Here is a 16,685-nt window from a genome sequence, read left to right as displayed (position 1 = left end):
AAGACTGGGAGGATGAAGGATCGGGAAAGAAAGCGACGCCTTCCCCGCCCGCGACGTCGCCCGCTTGTCATTGGCAGCGCAGCGGGCGCCCAGAGGGGCTGGGCACCGGCGCAGGGCCGCTCCGCAGCCGCGGAGGACAGCTGCGCGGCTAGCAAGGTGCGCTGCGTAGAGCGCGGCCCTTGTGTGGCCCGGTGGCCAGGCAAGCTCGGGCGGGGACCCCCATGCGAATCTAAGACGGGAGAAGAGGGCAGAGCAAAGGGGGTCCCTTCCCCAACCTCCGGCTCTGAGACTTCCCTGCGCCCCAGAAAAGCGAAAGGATTTTCTCTTCTTCTTTTTTTATAAATATTTTATTAAGTTTTCAAATACAAAGTTAGAAACATACACTGAAGAAAAAAGTAAAAGAACAAGAAAAAGAAAAAAAGAAAAAGAAGAAAAGAAAACCAACCATTCAACACATTTTTTATATAACTAACTGGACTTCCTCGCATCTCCCTTACCCTGCATTCTTTATAATAAAGATATCAGCAAATTATTACCTTGTTTCGTACCTTATTTTGTACTTTTCAAATACTATACCTCTAAATTTAACATACTTTTCATCAGTTACTTATATCTTAAATTAAACATAGTATTACCTTAGATTTTGACCTTTTCTTACTTAAAATATAATTTCCTGTTTCCCAAATCTAATTGCTGAAGCTATAGTTTCCGAATCGTGTAAATTTTTAACATTCATACAACTTATATTGTTTTTGTAAATAGTCCTTAAATTTTTTCCAGTCCTCTTCCGTTGTTTCTTCTCCCAAATCTCGGATTCTGCCAGTCATTTCAGCCAGTTCCATGTAGTCCATCAATTGCGTCTGCCACTCTTCCAGTGTGGGCAAATCTTGTGTCTTCCAATATTTTGCGATAAGTATTCTTGCTGCTGTAGTTGCATACATAAAGAAAGTTCTATCCTTCTTTAACACTTTCTGGCCAACAATGCCCAAGAGGAAGGCCTCTGGTTTCTTGGGAAAGGTATACTTAAATACCTTTTTTAACTCATTATAGATCATTTCCCAGAAGGCCTTCACTTTTGGAAAAGTCCACCAGAGGTGAAAGAATATCCCTTCAGCCTCCTTACATTTCCAACATTTATTATCAGACAGGTGATATATTTTTGCAAGCTTGACTGGGGTCATGTACCACCTATAAATCATTTTCATAATATTTTCCTTCAAGGCATTACATGCCGTGAATTCCGGTGGTCCATAACCTTTCCCAGTCCTCAAACATGATGTTATACCCAATATCCTGAGCCCATTTTATCATGGCTGATTTGACTGTCTCATCCTGAGTGATTTTCTCTTCAACCTGCCCTCCATCCTCTTGCAGAAAACTCTTTGCCTGCCCTGCCCGTATCTCATTTTTGCTTTTTAATGCCACACACGCACCCTTCGGACTTCGTGGCAATCGGGCGCGCGGGTGCGTTTCCTAAGAGAGTGAGGACCCCCGCCTCCTCCCCACCTGCTCCCTCGCCAGCCAGCCAGCCGCGCGCCCTAGCCGGAGAGCCCCGGCCGTCCCCGTCGCGCAATCGGCTGGATCTCCCTTCAGCAGGCCGTGCTCACAACTCGGCCCAGGGACCCCCAGCAGCGGATCTCCGGCTCAGCTGAAGAATCCGGCAACAAGCCAATCGCTCCGCCGAAATACGCTCCAAAACCCCCCAGATAGGCTGCCGGCCGCCAAGTCTAGTGGCGCCCTGAGCGAGGGTCTCTCCCCAACACCGCCACCTCGAACTGCGTTCTCCCGGCTACCCGAGCGAACCAGCGGCAGGACCCCGGTATGGGCCCCCCCAATATTTTTTATAAGTCGGCGCCCCTGGTGAAGAGGGACTGCCTGAGGAAGGTACCATCCACCTTGGGCCTGTCCATAAAAAGCAAGTCTGGAGTGTACAACTGGGGTGATATCCACTGTTTCCAGGAACCCGTCTAATTGTGAGACATTTGTGGGTGAGCAGAGAGTTTGTTTGAAACCCAGAGGCTTAGAGGGAGTGTATGCCAAATGGAAAATGAATTAATACACACACACGTGTGTGTGTGTGTGTGTGTGTGTGTGTGTGTGTGTGTGTGTGTATGTGTGTGTGTAACTTTGTAACATTTTTATATTGTTGTTTAGTTATGTCTGACTCTTCGTGACTCCATGGAGCAGAGCACGCCAGGCACTCCTGTCTTCCACTGCCTCCCACAGTTTGGTCAAACTCATGTTAGTAGCTTAGAGAACACTGTCCAACCATCTCATCCTCTGTCGTCCCCTTCTCCTTGTGCCCTCAGTCTGTCCCCACATCAGGGTCTTTTATGTAGCTATATTTTGGTAACTTGACTGTTGTTGATTTAGTTGTTTACACCGCTTAGAGATATTTTAAATATATTAAGTGGTATAGAAATTAAATAGTCAGTAAACATACAGTAAACCTATAAGTCCTCAAACATCTAGGATTAGTTCTAACTTCTTTTGTTTTAGAAATTATGTTCATGTGAAATGTATTTTTTCTTTCTGTATCATTTGCAGCTGGTAGTCATGAAGAGAATTTGGTCTAATATTTCCAAGAGTTAAGTTTGAAGAGGGTTTTGTATTGTTCCAAAGCCTGGTGCCTGCCCCTTTCTCTGCCAAGCAGTGACAAGGGCACATGGGGCCACAGGAATACACACAGGGTCTGTGTCCCTTTGGAGAATAGAAGACACATTGGGGACTGTCATGCTTTAAGAAATCGGGTTTATTCGCCTATTTACACCTTCAGTCTTCATGGAGGAAGTCCAGATCTCACATCATGCACATTTCTGGAGACAAGCAGCACAAGTAACCTTCAGGCTGCTTTCCTCAGAGATGGATCCCAGCCTCCCACCCTCTTCTTCCGGGAAACCCCTTGCCCTCCCCCAGAGCAGTTAGCCTGACAACCTTCCAAATCTCCAGGGTGCTTGTCTTGTTAACTACCCTCTATGGGCCCTCAGTGGCTCTCTATTGTTCCCTTAATGGCCCAAGCTTGGTCACGCTACCCAGGCTACCCTTTGCATCTTATATTTCTCATTTCCCGCCCCAAATAATCACAATCCTAGAATTTATTAATTTCTATGTTTCTCTTAAGTCTACAACAGTATTTTCTTTTCTCCCTGAAGAGAGTTGTAGCACTAACCCCATTGGTTACATTTGTCATCCTGCTACTCAAACCATCCAAACAAACTTATGTTTGTGGTGGGAAGAGGGCATTCCTTTAGATTCAAATAGTCAGAATTAGTCTATAACCCAAAGTTTGGTTGACTTTTTTTGGACTGCAAATGTTACTTTTGTCATCATTACTTTCAGAAAATGGTTATACTATGTAAAGGTGAAAGGTAAAGGACCCCTGTATGGTTAAGTCCAGTCAGAGGCGACTATGGGGTTGCGGCGCTCATCTCACTTTCGGGCTGACAGAGCTGGCGTTTGTCCATGCAACGAAACACCGTGACGGAAGCCAGAGCATACGGAAACGCTGTTTACCTTCCCACTGCAGCAGTATCTATCTATCTACTTGCACTGGTGTGCTTTCGAACTGCTAGGTTGGCAGGAGCTGGGCCAGAGCAACGGGAGCTCACCCTGTTATGGGGATTCGAACCGCCAACCTTCCGATCGGCAAGCCCTAGGCTCAGTTGGTTTAGACCACAGCGCCACCTGCATCCCCTATGGTTATACTACACCTAGTGATCATGCTGTGTAATTCCTTCCAAGTGAACTCCACTTGGACTCCCCCGTGGAAAAAATAAATAATAAAAATGGTTAATTGGGAAAATACTTTTTAAAAGTTAGTCATAACATTTGTTTATTTATTTACTGGATCAACAAATGCCATTATTGTTAAGGGATGCCTTCCAATTCACACGGAAAAATGAATAAGGGCTTACTATGCATTTTGTTCTGAAGGGTAAAATTTGTATGTCTCATACATAAGTACTGATGAAGAGGAATTCTGGCGCACAAGCAACCAAAGTATACAGTCTCAGAGTAAATAAGTGAAATGTATTTGATATGCAGCAAATATTGATCCCATGTAATGATACCTTTGAAACAACTTTATTATCCTGAATGATTGACATTGGGTCCTTCATTTTATTTGATGGATGTTGCTGCCGTAAAACGACAGTTGTTCATACCAATATTATTGAGCTGCCAGAATTTGAAGGACTGATTGATTGAAAAAGCCACTGGACTTTTTACTATTTTAAAACTAGTGTGATTCAGAAGCTAGGTAACTGACTCGGTGACACTCTGAAAAATTACATTTCCCTGCACAAAGATTAATCTCGGACCACATGGATCAGGAGAGTAGATAAGCATAGTGACTTCACTTACTGGCTTGGCAGTCAATATATTTGTGTTGGCATAAAAAGAGTTATGTCATACCTTATATTTCAGAGTATTCACTTATTGCTACTGTTTGTTTCCTTTGTGGAGATGTATGAGGTGATCCTCAGGAATGACTCCTAATAATCCCTTGCATTTTAGGGTCATGTTGTAATCCTAATTTAGGTAATTTGGATTACACCCCTGAGCTGTAGTGGATTGAAAGAAGCACACAAATGTCCGACAAGCAGGAATGGGCGGTCCTGGCAGTATGTGTCAAAGGGAGAGGAGGAATGGGAGGAGATGCTGAGACTGTTGGCAAAAGGTTACAGATAGGTAGCCGTGTTGGTCTGCCATAATATCAATAAGAGCAACAACCCCCACCCAACAAAAATCCCTAAGCAATACTCCAGCTCTACTCATTAGTTATAGGTCATGTAAAAACGATATATAATCTCCATGTGCAAAGGCAATATGCTTCTGAATACCAGTGGCTAAGGAACACAAGTTGGTGCGACTGCACTCGTGTCCTTCTTGTGTGGCTTTTGGCTAGTGTGGTGTAGTGGTTAGAACCAGGTTCGCATCTCCTCCACCTGCAGCTGCTGGGTGACCTTGGGCTAGTCACACTTCTCTGAAGTCTCTCAGCCCCACTCACCTCACAGAGTGTTTGTTGTGGGGGAGGAAGGGAAAGGAGAATGTTAGCCGCTTTGAGACTCTTTCGGGTAGTGATAAAGCGGCATATCAAATCCAAACTCCACTTCATCATCTTCTTCTTCTTCTTTATGGAGTCTGCAAAGGACGGATACACTTGAAGATCAGCTACTGCTAACCACCACCACCACCACAATTCAATCCCTTTAAATTTACAAGCCATCCTAAAGAAGCTTATACATTTAAGAGCAAAGTAAGTTTTAAAAATATGATAGAGATAGATGATAGATAGATAGATGATAGATAGATATAGGTAATTTACTTCCCATATGTGATTAGCTTTAGGGTAGTTTCATGTATTTTCAGTGGTTGATTCACTGAGTAGCTGAAAGGAGTAATTTTATTCAGTGTAGTGCAGCGTACAAGGAGATAAGTCACGCGTTACCAAGATCGATTTTCGTGAACAGAGAGAGCTCATAAATTTGACAGTCTTGTTCACTGAAGTTGATTTGTGCATTGTGTGAGTTCCCTGCATATGTTATGCTGCTTGTGGAAGGAGACCATTCATGTGAGCTGTTAGGCATGCATAACGGTGACCAGATAATAGGGATATGTGACTCTTTGCAACATGCTAGCCAAGTCAGCATCTTCTCTTGCACATATTCTGTTTATCAAATTTATCCATAGACTATCCATTTACACCCTTGGCAAATACGTTGTTGAGCTATACTTTTATTATGAATTCCATTCAAAGGGCAGGCCGTTCCTAAACTATTGAACATACAAACTACTTGCATCCCTGATTATGCCCTTTCCTCCTCTAGGGAGGGGTGTAAAATTTGACATCCTCTTCCTAATGCAGTATTTATTTCAGTTTTTCAGTCTCTCTACCTTACCTATTTTCATTATACAAGTGAGATAGAGCAGTTCTGCAAAATACATTTCTCTTCCTGTTCTCCTTCTTCAAAAACCCATCTGAAAGAATCACCCTATGCTCTGAGTACTTATATGTAAGATAAGTGTGGGTCCACATCCTTTTAACTCTGCATCCGCTGTGCCCTCAACTGTTCTAGCAATAGATGTGGGAAGCTGTCTGAGCTGAGCTGTGAGTCAGGAACTATGGAAGTTTCAGCCATGGAATCAAGGGTATTTCCAAATGTGGGGTGGGTTTTATGAGGTAGGGGAGGATATATTAATTGAAATTTATCCTCCCAGGTGCACACATGTGCGGCTTGAACCGTGTTTTAAATTCCTACCCTTGGCAGCAAAATCAAAAGAATAGGAATCAGACTGCAAAGCCTTGTTTTCAGCAAGTCCAGCTATGAAGCAAGCTGGCTTCCCCCATCTTACCCTACTTAACAAATAATCAGACGGCAACTTGTAAAGTAAGTTTTAAAATAAGATTTACTTAATTTATAATCATGCATTGGTTCACAGAAAACACAGCAGTAAAAACTATAGGAGTGACTGGGCAGGACTGAATTCTGGTGACTGTCGTTTTCTGTAATTAGTACAAGTATTATTAGTTTTTAAGTTGCTCCAGTAAATGCATGTTTTGCATCTCTAACCATTATTTGATAATATTTTATCAGTCAATTGAAGAAATTTTCTTTGACCAAGCTAGATTATGGAACTGGAACATTCTGAATAACAACCTTAATAATAAGAAACCCAAAATAAAATAAGAAACCCAAAATGCATTAGTATTGCCCAGAAAAATCACTTGTGTTTTCAAGAAACATAATGTAAGACCTTAAACTATTTGTAACCTATTTCAAAGAAGAATCATTAATTCAACAAGGACCAAATAATTTTCAAAAGACCAGTTAAAGCTACTGCAGTAAATATAGTACCAATCATGAAGGCAATCATGGGGTGGACAAAAATACACCCCATATTTCCTCCAATGGGAAAAACCTGCATATCTCTAATGAAAAGAATTAGAGCCTTTGGTCAATCACCTATTCTACAAACAATTAGCATCCACCTGTCTGGTTGCTTGGTAACAAAGCAATCAGAAAACAAAAGCGGAGGCACATCCTGTTTTGATGCCTGGATCCCAGGGTATGGTCTGAAGCCATATAATTCAGCAACCTTTCTGAAGCAATACAGATCTTGGTCTGGGCAATTCTTGGTTTACTGAGTTCAATGAAATACAGTGGTACCTTGGTTCTCAAACTTAAACTGTTCCGGAAGTCTGTTCCAAAACCAAAGTGTTCCCAAACCAAGGCACGCTTTTTCATAGAAACTAATGCAAAATAGATTAGTCTGTTCCAGACTTTTAAAAGTAACCCCTAAAACAGCAGTTTAACATGAATTTTACTGTCTAACGAGACCATTGATCCATAAAATGAAAACAATAAACAATGTACTGCAGTCACACAACCAACCAACCAATCAATCAATCAGTAGCTGAACTGGGTTCCACACAGTCACAGAAACAAAACAAAAAGAGCCACAAAAACAAAAACGCAAAATAGGTAGCAAAAACAGACAGACCTCAGCGTAACGCTCAAAACGGAAGTGTGGCACTCAAAACGGTGCATGTTCGGCTTCCGAAAAAAGTTCTTCAATCGGAACACTTACTTCTGGGTTTGCAGTGTTTGGGTTCCAAGTTGTTTGAGTACCAAGACATTTGAGAACCAACGTAGGTAGGTAGGTAAGTAAATAAATAAGTGAATATGGAGCACCTTTATCCCTAAAGATTTTGAAGCAGCAAAGGCCATCTGTTCCCAGTGTTCTGGTTCTTCAGTGTAGACTCCTGGGTGATGGTCTTTGGTCAGAGGCATTTTGAAAATAAATTTTAAAAATGCAATAGCTGTATTTTGTTTTTTATGTGTTGGGGCATCCTGCTGCTGTCGATCAACTGGTGTAAGTGAACTTCCATTCTAGCCAGTAATTTGGTAACCTACTGAAATTCAGGTTGGGACTCCCATGGGCACATTGTTTAAGTCACTATAGTGGAGAGGAGTTTGGTCACCTGTTTCACTTTACCCATCTCTGGTTGATAACAGGAGAGTTGAGCTAAGCAGACTCAAGTGAGTGCAGAAATACAGGTAATTGCATTGCATGCTTATGCAAGCTTTTTCAGACTAGCCTCCCAGATGCTTGCAAATTATCTTGTCATTTAATTAGGTCCTTTCACCTGCATTAAAATGTAAAATATGACAGCACCCCTAAAACTACAGGTTTGTGTCCTGCGGTACCATGGTACTGTTGTAAGATCGAGTCCCTGCTGAATAGTTGCTCTTCAAATATTGCTTGCTGCAAATTGTAGCGAGAAAACAAGTTTTCAGGAATGTATTTTTTTACAGTAAGATATTCCCCAAGAAAGTTGTCCAGGGGGCATTCATTTAGCATTTATTCATTATTCATGTATCATCACACAAGCATCTTGAAGATTAAGTGTGGGGAAAGGCAAAGCTCATGATAGCACAGATGGTACAGGTGAAATGTGCACAGCAAAGGAGCTGTAAAGAGCATGTGAGAATGAATTGTGTTTGGAAAAATCTGCTGCGTTGGGAATACCAGGAGTCCAAATCTAACACTTAGTTAATAGCATAATGCCAGGAGAGACCTGCATAGCTAGCAGTATGTGGCACCAGGGACTATGAGCAATCACAAACATGCTGGTTCTAAACAGGCAGGCAAAGCGAAGTTTTATTCTGCCGTTGAAGACTGTGAAAAATAATAATATAGTGAGGAGATTGGGGGGAAAGGCAAGCTGGAGGGGGGGACGACTCAAACCAGAATTTCTATTTGAGACCTTTTGGTCTGTTCCGGGAAGGGCAGGAAAGAGAAAATGGATCTCAACTCTGTGGGATGTAAAACTTATAGCAGTCAAGTACAACATTCCTACAGTGAACATGTTAGGAGGTGTTTTGTACCACTCAGGAGAAGACTTCCTGTTTCCTCCTGAGCTGGGACAGACTTCCACTACACGTGACTTGAAGAGGGTGTAGTCTGTTGTACTAGCATGGAGGAGCACATGGCCTCCATGTTCTGATCAGTGTGCGTTCTCCATTTTGTATGTTGCTGTGTGTTTGGAGAAGTGACTGCTTAGTCACAGTCACTTGGGACTAACTTCTTTCTGGAATAGTTCTAGTTGTTATGTAACCTAAGCCTGCCTTCAGGGGTAACCTGAATGAATCTGTGAGGAAGCTACTTTTATATTAACATTAATCAGACTCTTGTGTTTATTCTTTTTAAGAGGGATTGGAAGGGATTTTACCAGGAAAGAATCTTTAATAGTAAGACTCAGATGAGTCAGCAATAAGCTGATGGCTGCATAATTTGAAAGGGGGGTGTTTGGAACTCTGCTAGAATATGGAACTTGCTAGTGCAAGTTAAGAAGGATATCATTAAATAATATATCCTCTCCTGCCTCCCTAATAATCGCAAACTCAACTGTCGCTAACCCTGACATGCAAATCTCCCCATGTGGTTCTGAAAAAATGTGGTCCACAGGCTGTAATTCTTACAGCCCTAAAAATTCTCTCCTCACCCACAATCTTACTATTATTGCTTGAGCCCCAGCCTCACTCCACCTGCCCTACTGTATGGAGATTATAACTGTGGTCTACATTATAGGGCTGCTTGTATGAAACGCTGAGAAAGTATTAAAAGGCTGCTTTTAGGGTGCATTTATATAAAGCATTTCAAGTGGTAACATGGTGGCCCAAACAGTCTATTCCTAGTTCATTTGCCTTTCACATGCTTTCATGCATAAGTCGATTCCATCTCATTATTGCCACAGTCTGAGGTTTCATAGCATTGCTGAGTTGGAAGGAACCCCCCAAGGGCCATGTGTTCCCAATCCTCTGCAATGCAGGAATCAGAAACCTTTGTTGTGGTGGTGGTGTTTTAGGAATCTGCATGGAAATGTGTATGTATTTAAATATTCTATTTTATTTCCAAAAAAAATATGCATTTCTCAACTTTCTCTGAGAGAGAACTATGTTAGGAAGTTCCAAGCCAGCAATTAAGTTCCAATCTGGCCATTAGTCTGCCAGGTGCAAATCAGGTTGGTTTGTGTCATTGTTTGAAGACGTCAAGTACTGTGCTGCTTTATCATCCCTGTGACAGTGGTGACACATTATTCGGCTGCATCAGACTTCCATTTCCCAGACTTTTTGTCACTTCCCCCAACAGGTTTTTATGGTTGAGTGCAGATCGGGATTGTAATTTTGCCGTTTTGGGAAGCTGCTCTCGAGACTGAGCAATTGCAGCAGGGAATTTTTGTCCATATTGCCTTTTAGGACCATTTCCGTATAATCATGGTAGTATTTTGGGACATACTGTTATCATGCAAAGGGGACAGATTACCATCTCTCTAGTCTTCTGAACCATATTGCCAAGTAGTAATTTTTATTTTCTTTATAGATGTTATATAAGAGATTTCAGTCTTAAATATTTTATAACTTCTTAAAAACAATCAGCCCCAAATTTATATACAGATGCAGATGCTGAGCACTTAGAATTAAACTATGCACATTAGCAGAAATTATAGAGAGCTTTGCTTTATTTGCTCAACCGTAAAACATTTAACCTCTGAATCTGCTGTTTTATGTACTCATAATTTTAATATGTAACTAACAGTGAACTATCACCCACTTCAGTATTGCTGGAAGTTCATTGTGAGGTGTTTTGTTTTGTTTTTGCCTGGGGAGGTGAGCATCATGTTTTGCTCTGGGTTTTTTTTTTTAATGCTTTCAGTAAATATTATAGCAACTATGCTTGAAAGCATTTCTCCACAATCATTTTTAATTCAGTGAGCTAAGTAAAAGCTATGCTAAGATGGGATGTTAGGAACCAGCACATTCCTTCAGAGAAGAAACAGTTGTTATCACGTGTCACTGTTTCCAATCGCAAAGTCAGGGGAGTGTCTCTTATCAACCAGAGGGCTCACCCATTTTGTTCACTTCTTTGCTTTCTTGTATGTTTACTAGAATGGAAGTCCAAACCACCAGGATTTAGGTCATTATCAGGTCTTCCTTTCCGTCACCTTCATCCTAGCTTCTAAACAGCAGCTTAAAAAAGGTAAAGGACCCCTGACAGTTAAGTCCAGTCGCATATGACTCTGGGGTTGCGGCACTCATCTTGCTTTACTGGCCGAGGGAGCTGCCGTTTGTCCACAGACAGTTTTTTCAGGTCATGTGGCCAGCATGACTAAGCCACTTCTGGCAAAAGCAGAGCAGTGTACAGAAATGCCGTTTACCTTCCCTCCGGAGCAGTACCTAATTTTTTTACTTGCACTAGTATGCTTTTGTACTGCTAGGTTGGCAGGAGCTAGGACCGAGCAACGGGAGCTCACCGCATCGCGGGGGATTCAAACCGCAACCTTCTGATCGGCAAGCCCAAGAGGCTCAGTGATTTAGATCACAGCGCCACCCGCATCCACAAACAGCAGCCTACTTTGAAGACATAACCTCCCTATCACCATGTTGATTTAGACTGTGAGTTTGGGGCATAGAAGGACTAAATCACAGGCATTAAATCACCAGGAGATTTCTGTTTTGAATTAGTGCTAAATGTAATCCAGTGTTGCCTCCAGTGTAACGAGAGAATGATACAGTCTTCCTCAACCTGGTGCTTTCTGACTCTTGGACAACAGCTCTCATCAGCCTCATCCAGATGGGAGTTGTAGCCCAACAGCTGAAGGATGCCAGGTTGGATAAGGCTGTAACAACAGATTATGTTAAGGATGAAAGAAAAACACTGCATTTTTCCACTAGTGCCAGTCAGTGGTAAGGCATTAGCAGAGACAGGAAGATGCCTTATGTGATAACATAAGGCACAAGTTTACAACATAGGTAATGTCAGGGAACTGCCATCGGAGGGACAGGTGGTGGAAGGGCTCACGGAGGCTGGGAGAGACCCAGCAGCTGAAGCAGGAACCAGCAGGGGGAGAGGTGGGTCTCTGAGGGAAAGCGAGCAAGAGGGAGGGCTCCAGCGAGAACAGTGGGGAGGTTTCTGGACCTCCCATAGGGAGACCCACTCCTCGCCGGAAACTGTCACGCCGCGAGTCCAGAAGACGTGTTTCCGTTAAGGAGCTTTTATGTTGGAAGCGATTCCGAAAGCAACCACTGTCGGAATCTGCCAGTGACTAGAGGAGCCATGTCTGAGGGGCTCCGTCACAGACAGAGGTTTGTGGACTTGAACAAACTCTGAGGGACTACGATTTTACGCACAAGCAGCTCATCATCCCTTCACAGGTAAGTATGGGAAGAAAGGCATTCCTACTTTCACCACCTTCATGTGTGCCCTCTTGGATAATTTTTTTTAATTGAATTGCATATTCTTCTATTTTAATGTACCTTTGGTGGATGTTAGTCATTTTAAAATTATATTTTATGTGATTATAATATGCTATGCAGTCACTCAATATGAATTAGATAGACGGATGGATGGATAGATAGATTTAAAATAATACTAACATTGGACCGCTGTTTTGGGGGGGAAATGTAGATCACACAATGTCTAGTTGCACTCTGCTTGATGTTTTGCTGAAAATCAAGATGTCTAATTGGCCCTGATAAAACCAGCCCAGGAACTCCTTGCCTTCCCTCTTTGCAACCCTTGTGTGCAGAATTAAGAATTGTGTGCCACTTAAGTGACACAGTAAGAGCTCTTCTTCCTGTGTCAAGACTATTTAATTCTATTCCCTGGAGCTCTTATATATCTTTTCCAATAACAAATATTTTGTGCTAAACTGAATGTACTAAATTGGCTTGTGAGAGCAGGTTTTTATTTTATTTTATTTTAAAAAAACATGCATATATACTTCACACATTTTCCTCCTCAGACACAGTTAGTTGCTGCAGCTTTTCAGATGCGTTCAGAATAATTATGTTTTTATTGTTATATTTATCTTCTTTTTAGTTTTTGTTTTGTGTGGTTTTGCTAATTTAGATGTTTCCGCTGGTGAATTTGATGGATTGTGTGTTCTGTAGCATTCAGAGGATGCTATAAAGTAAAGGACTGCTCTGTTTTTGTTTTGTTTTCAGACCCCACAGCCCATATAGTGCACAGGTGTAAATCTTGGAAGCCTAGCTGCTCTTCAAGGTCCTAAGCAGATGTATTCCCCTTTCAGTGATACATTTACTAATCATGCTTTAGATTAGCCTTCTGTAGTCTTTGGCAACTAGATGCTGTTGGATTAAAATCCCAATCATCCTCAGGCAGCATGGTCAACAGTCAGGGACAAGAGTTAAACTAACCCTAGGCTGTTAACTGGACTCATGGTTCTTGATGTTATTTATTTAAATTTATATACTACCCTTCATCCAAAGACCTCAGGGTAGTTCACAAATAAAAGAAATATTTATTTTTATTGGACACTGTCACAAGGTGCAACCTACATAAAGCACTAAAAACAATGCAAGTACAAATCCTAAAATACAGTTTTACACCACAGCAGCAAAACAATTACAAAACCAATCCCATAAAGATGCTAGAACTGAAGTCATTTAAATATGCACTCACACCTTCTAATCTTTGTTTCTGTGTTATGGATATGTTTGACATCAGCACACAGTCTCTGCACTACTGCAAATGTGGCATTTGAGATGAAACAGTAGAATGCATTCTAGGTAGTATATGAAAGGTTTAGCATCTTCTACTTGCAAGTGTGATGGAAGGACGCAAGACTTTAAAAGAAGCAGAGGGGATGGGGATCTATATCCATCTGTTTTCTCCTGAGGGTTATAAATAAGAAGAGCACCATTATTACTTAAAGACTTGATGGAGTTTGTAAATAATTGTCTTGTGATGTAAAGTCCCATTGACACTCAGGAAATGTGTTTCAGTTTATATCACCCAAAGAAGATACTTTCAAATCGGCAAGAGAATGCACAAGGGAGTGTTGTGTTCTTAAAATGATGATAGTTTCAAGTAAATATTGGAAAAAGAAGATACTCTACCAGTGTTGGAGCACTGCCATCAATTTCTTTATCATGCAGAGATGAAAGTGAAATTGTCACAGGATAATCACAGGGATGTTGTAGTTTTAGAATAATTAATGTTGTTGACAATTGAAAATTAGGCTGTGCAAACATTGCTGCTTATTCCAGCTCCATGTGCCCCCCCCCCCACTGGTGGTGTTTGAAGTCAAATACAAATGAGGTTATCCACAATCCAGAGGCATCTCGTAGCTTCTTGAGAAATGCTCCTGTGTGGTGTGCTTTTCTCCTCATGGAAGCTTCAGTTAAGCTGAAGAGTGCACATTTCAGGGAGCTGTTGCACACATGCCAGTAACAGTGCATGGACAATTTACTGAGTCTGTGAATTGGGGTTTGGGATGAGGAAACTAGTCAGGTAATGGGTATTGGGTGAAGATATCCCAACCCTCTCTCTGACCTGTACAACAGGTTAGGAATGTGACTTGCAACACAGTGGTGGGGGAAAGCAACCTCACTGTGTTTCAAGCTGCTAATGAGTACATCATTTTAGTGTAATCTCTCATTTTGTATTTAATTTGACTGAATGCTTTTATTTTTGAAGTGTGTTAGGAATATGGGATATTGTAAGTCACTCATGTTTAATAAGGGACAGCAAATATAAATAACTTGACAATCTAAAATGTTTGTATTCAGTATCACCCAGAGAACATTTAGACACTGGAAAAGTCAGGGATATTAGAGGTAACCCTAAGAAGATAGGCCTTATGTCAAAGCAGACGATCGCTCCATCAAGCTCAGTATCATCCCTGATGACTGACAATAGCTCTCCAGTGTTTCAGATGGCGGGTATGGTATTCCTTGTTGCCCAGTATTCCACTCACCTCAGCTACAAAAGATCCAGGAGGAGGAGGTAGAAAAGATTGGAAGCATCTGGCCTTTATCAGGTTGACTGGCTGCTAGCCTTATGAAAGGTGTGGTGAACTGCCTCAGTAGAGGCCACACCAAAGGGGATCTTGCCTTTACAGTTCCCCATTGGGATACCCCTTGAGGTTGCCATAAAGGTGAGAGAGTTACTTCCATGTGGTTTTTATTAGGCCTGAAGGTTGCGTAAGGAATATTTAGCTGTATAACAAGCTTGAAGGGGTGACTCCAAAAGAGGTGTCCCTTTAGATCATCACAAATTATGTATATTTTTACCTGATGACTGTTAGTAATAGTTTTTTATGGCATGTCAGCTATATGCTTGTACTTTAATAATGTAGTAATAATAATTTATTATTTATACCCTGCCCACCTGGCTGGGTCCCCCCAGCCACCCTGGGTGGCTTCCAACAAAGTATTAAAATACAGTGGTCTGTTAGACATTAAATTTGCTGAGGGGGTTGTTGAATCTTGTCTCAATAGAGCCCTGGTCCAACATAGTGAGCCTTGGTCCATCACCAAGGGAGAATGGTATGCTTATATAGTTGTTTTTGGCTGTTTGGCTGTTGAGATGGAAAGAAGGAGCGGAATTATGTCCCCAGGCTGAAAACTTGTTGGCATAAAACTGTGCCTTCTTAGGGAAATAGACAGGGGAACAGTGTGTTTTTTGTTTTTGATGTCTTGGACATTTCCAAGTAGAAGATAGGATGTGGGACCAAGGATGGTGTAGATGAGTGGGACTTAGACTTCGCCCTCTCAGCTTGGTCATGTGACCTGGCATGCCAGCGAAAAGGTTGCTGTACCTCAAACATTATTTTAAAGGCTTGTTTTTTCTTCTGCCAGGCTTAGGCTGGCTTAATCAGCAGTAACCTCACTGCTGAACGGAGTTTGAATCTGGTGCAACTTTACACCTGCTTAGCTTAATTTACAGCAGCTTGCTTTATGCTTCTTGTGTGTAGGCTTGTTCCCTTAGTCAAGGCAACTTCCAGTGGATTGCTTGAAGTGTAGTCTGCCAGCTGACCTGTAGAAAGATGTTGTCTCAGCAAAGGAGTCAACTGAAGCTTTAATAAGTCTGTAAGGGCCTGACCTTCCAGTGCCTTTCTGTCTCGGAAAGCTATCTGAGTTTTTAAAGGTTATAGATGATTTTCTCCTGCATGGCTAAGGAGTAGGAGGAGCTACAAGGCAGTCATCCCTAGAAAGCTGCATCGTCCAGCTCAGATAATGTGATGGGGGTGCCATGAGCAGCATGATCTGTGATTTGTATGACAACATATATAATATTATTTGCTAAATGATGTGATAATTTGGCTTGATTTTTGCTGGCTCCAGGTATGTTCTGCTGCATGTGCGAGTCCTCTGCTGAATCTTTTTGTAACTGTATGAGAACCTCGGTTGACGTTACTGGGTTTTTTTAAAATCATGTTTTAAATGTTATGGACTATCTGAAACACTCATGTGCTGAAAGTCAGTGTATACATTTATCAAATATATATTCATGATAAGCTAAGAGTCTGAACCTAAAACCACCCCAGTAATTGTATCATATGTTTTGTGTATATGCTAATCAGGGTTTTTGTACCCTTGCCTTTTTGAGTCTTCTAATAAAACAATTCAGCTCTTTTTCATGTAATAAATTTTGTTAATATATTTAAAGGCCTTGCAGCCATTAGATTTCATAGACCATTTGGCTGCTCAGTCCCACATTATTAGAGAGACCAGATATGCTTGTCTGGTATCTTGCGCAGTTTTTTAGGTGAAGAATAGTGCCGGGGGCTGGAGGGAAGAACATCAGACTGGCAGCATAACCCCCTCCCCCAACAAAAAAATTATCTACTTACTCCCTGGACATGGAGAATATGT

At 41.7% G+C, this 16,685-nt stretch overlaps 1 protein-coding gene across 13 annotated transcripts in view; it reads left to right on the top strand.

Annotated features, from left to right (window-relative positions):
* The window catches only part of LOC310701096 (contactin-4), a 497,831-nt gene that overhangs the window by 303,185 nt on the left and 177,961 nt on the right, over positions 1-16,685 (top strand). The window contains exon 1 of one of the 13 annotated variants that reach the window (XM_083491351.1): positions 9,014-9,156. The exons of the other annotated variants lie outside the window; for them this stretch is intronic. The gene's annotated coding sequence lies outside the window, so the exon portion shown is untranslated. Of the gene's footprint in view, positions 1-9,013; positions 9,157-16,685 lie in introns of those variants that run through there. 13 annotated transcript variants of the gene reach the window in all.

This window comes from Podarcis liolepis (assembly GCF_965112155.1).
Source record: "Podarcis liolepis genome assembly, chromosome: 2".
In the NCBI taxonomy this organism is placed as follows: domain Eukaryota; kingdom Metazoa; phylum Chordata; class Lepidosauria; order Squamata; family Lacertidae; genus Podarcis; species Podarcis liolepis.
This window is presented reverse-complemented; position numbering and strand designations above follow the sequence as displayed.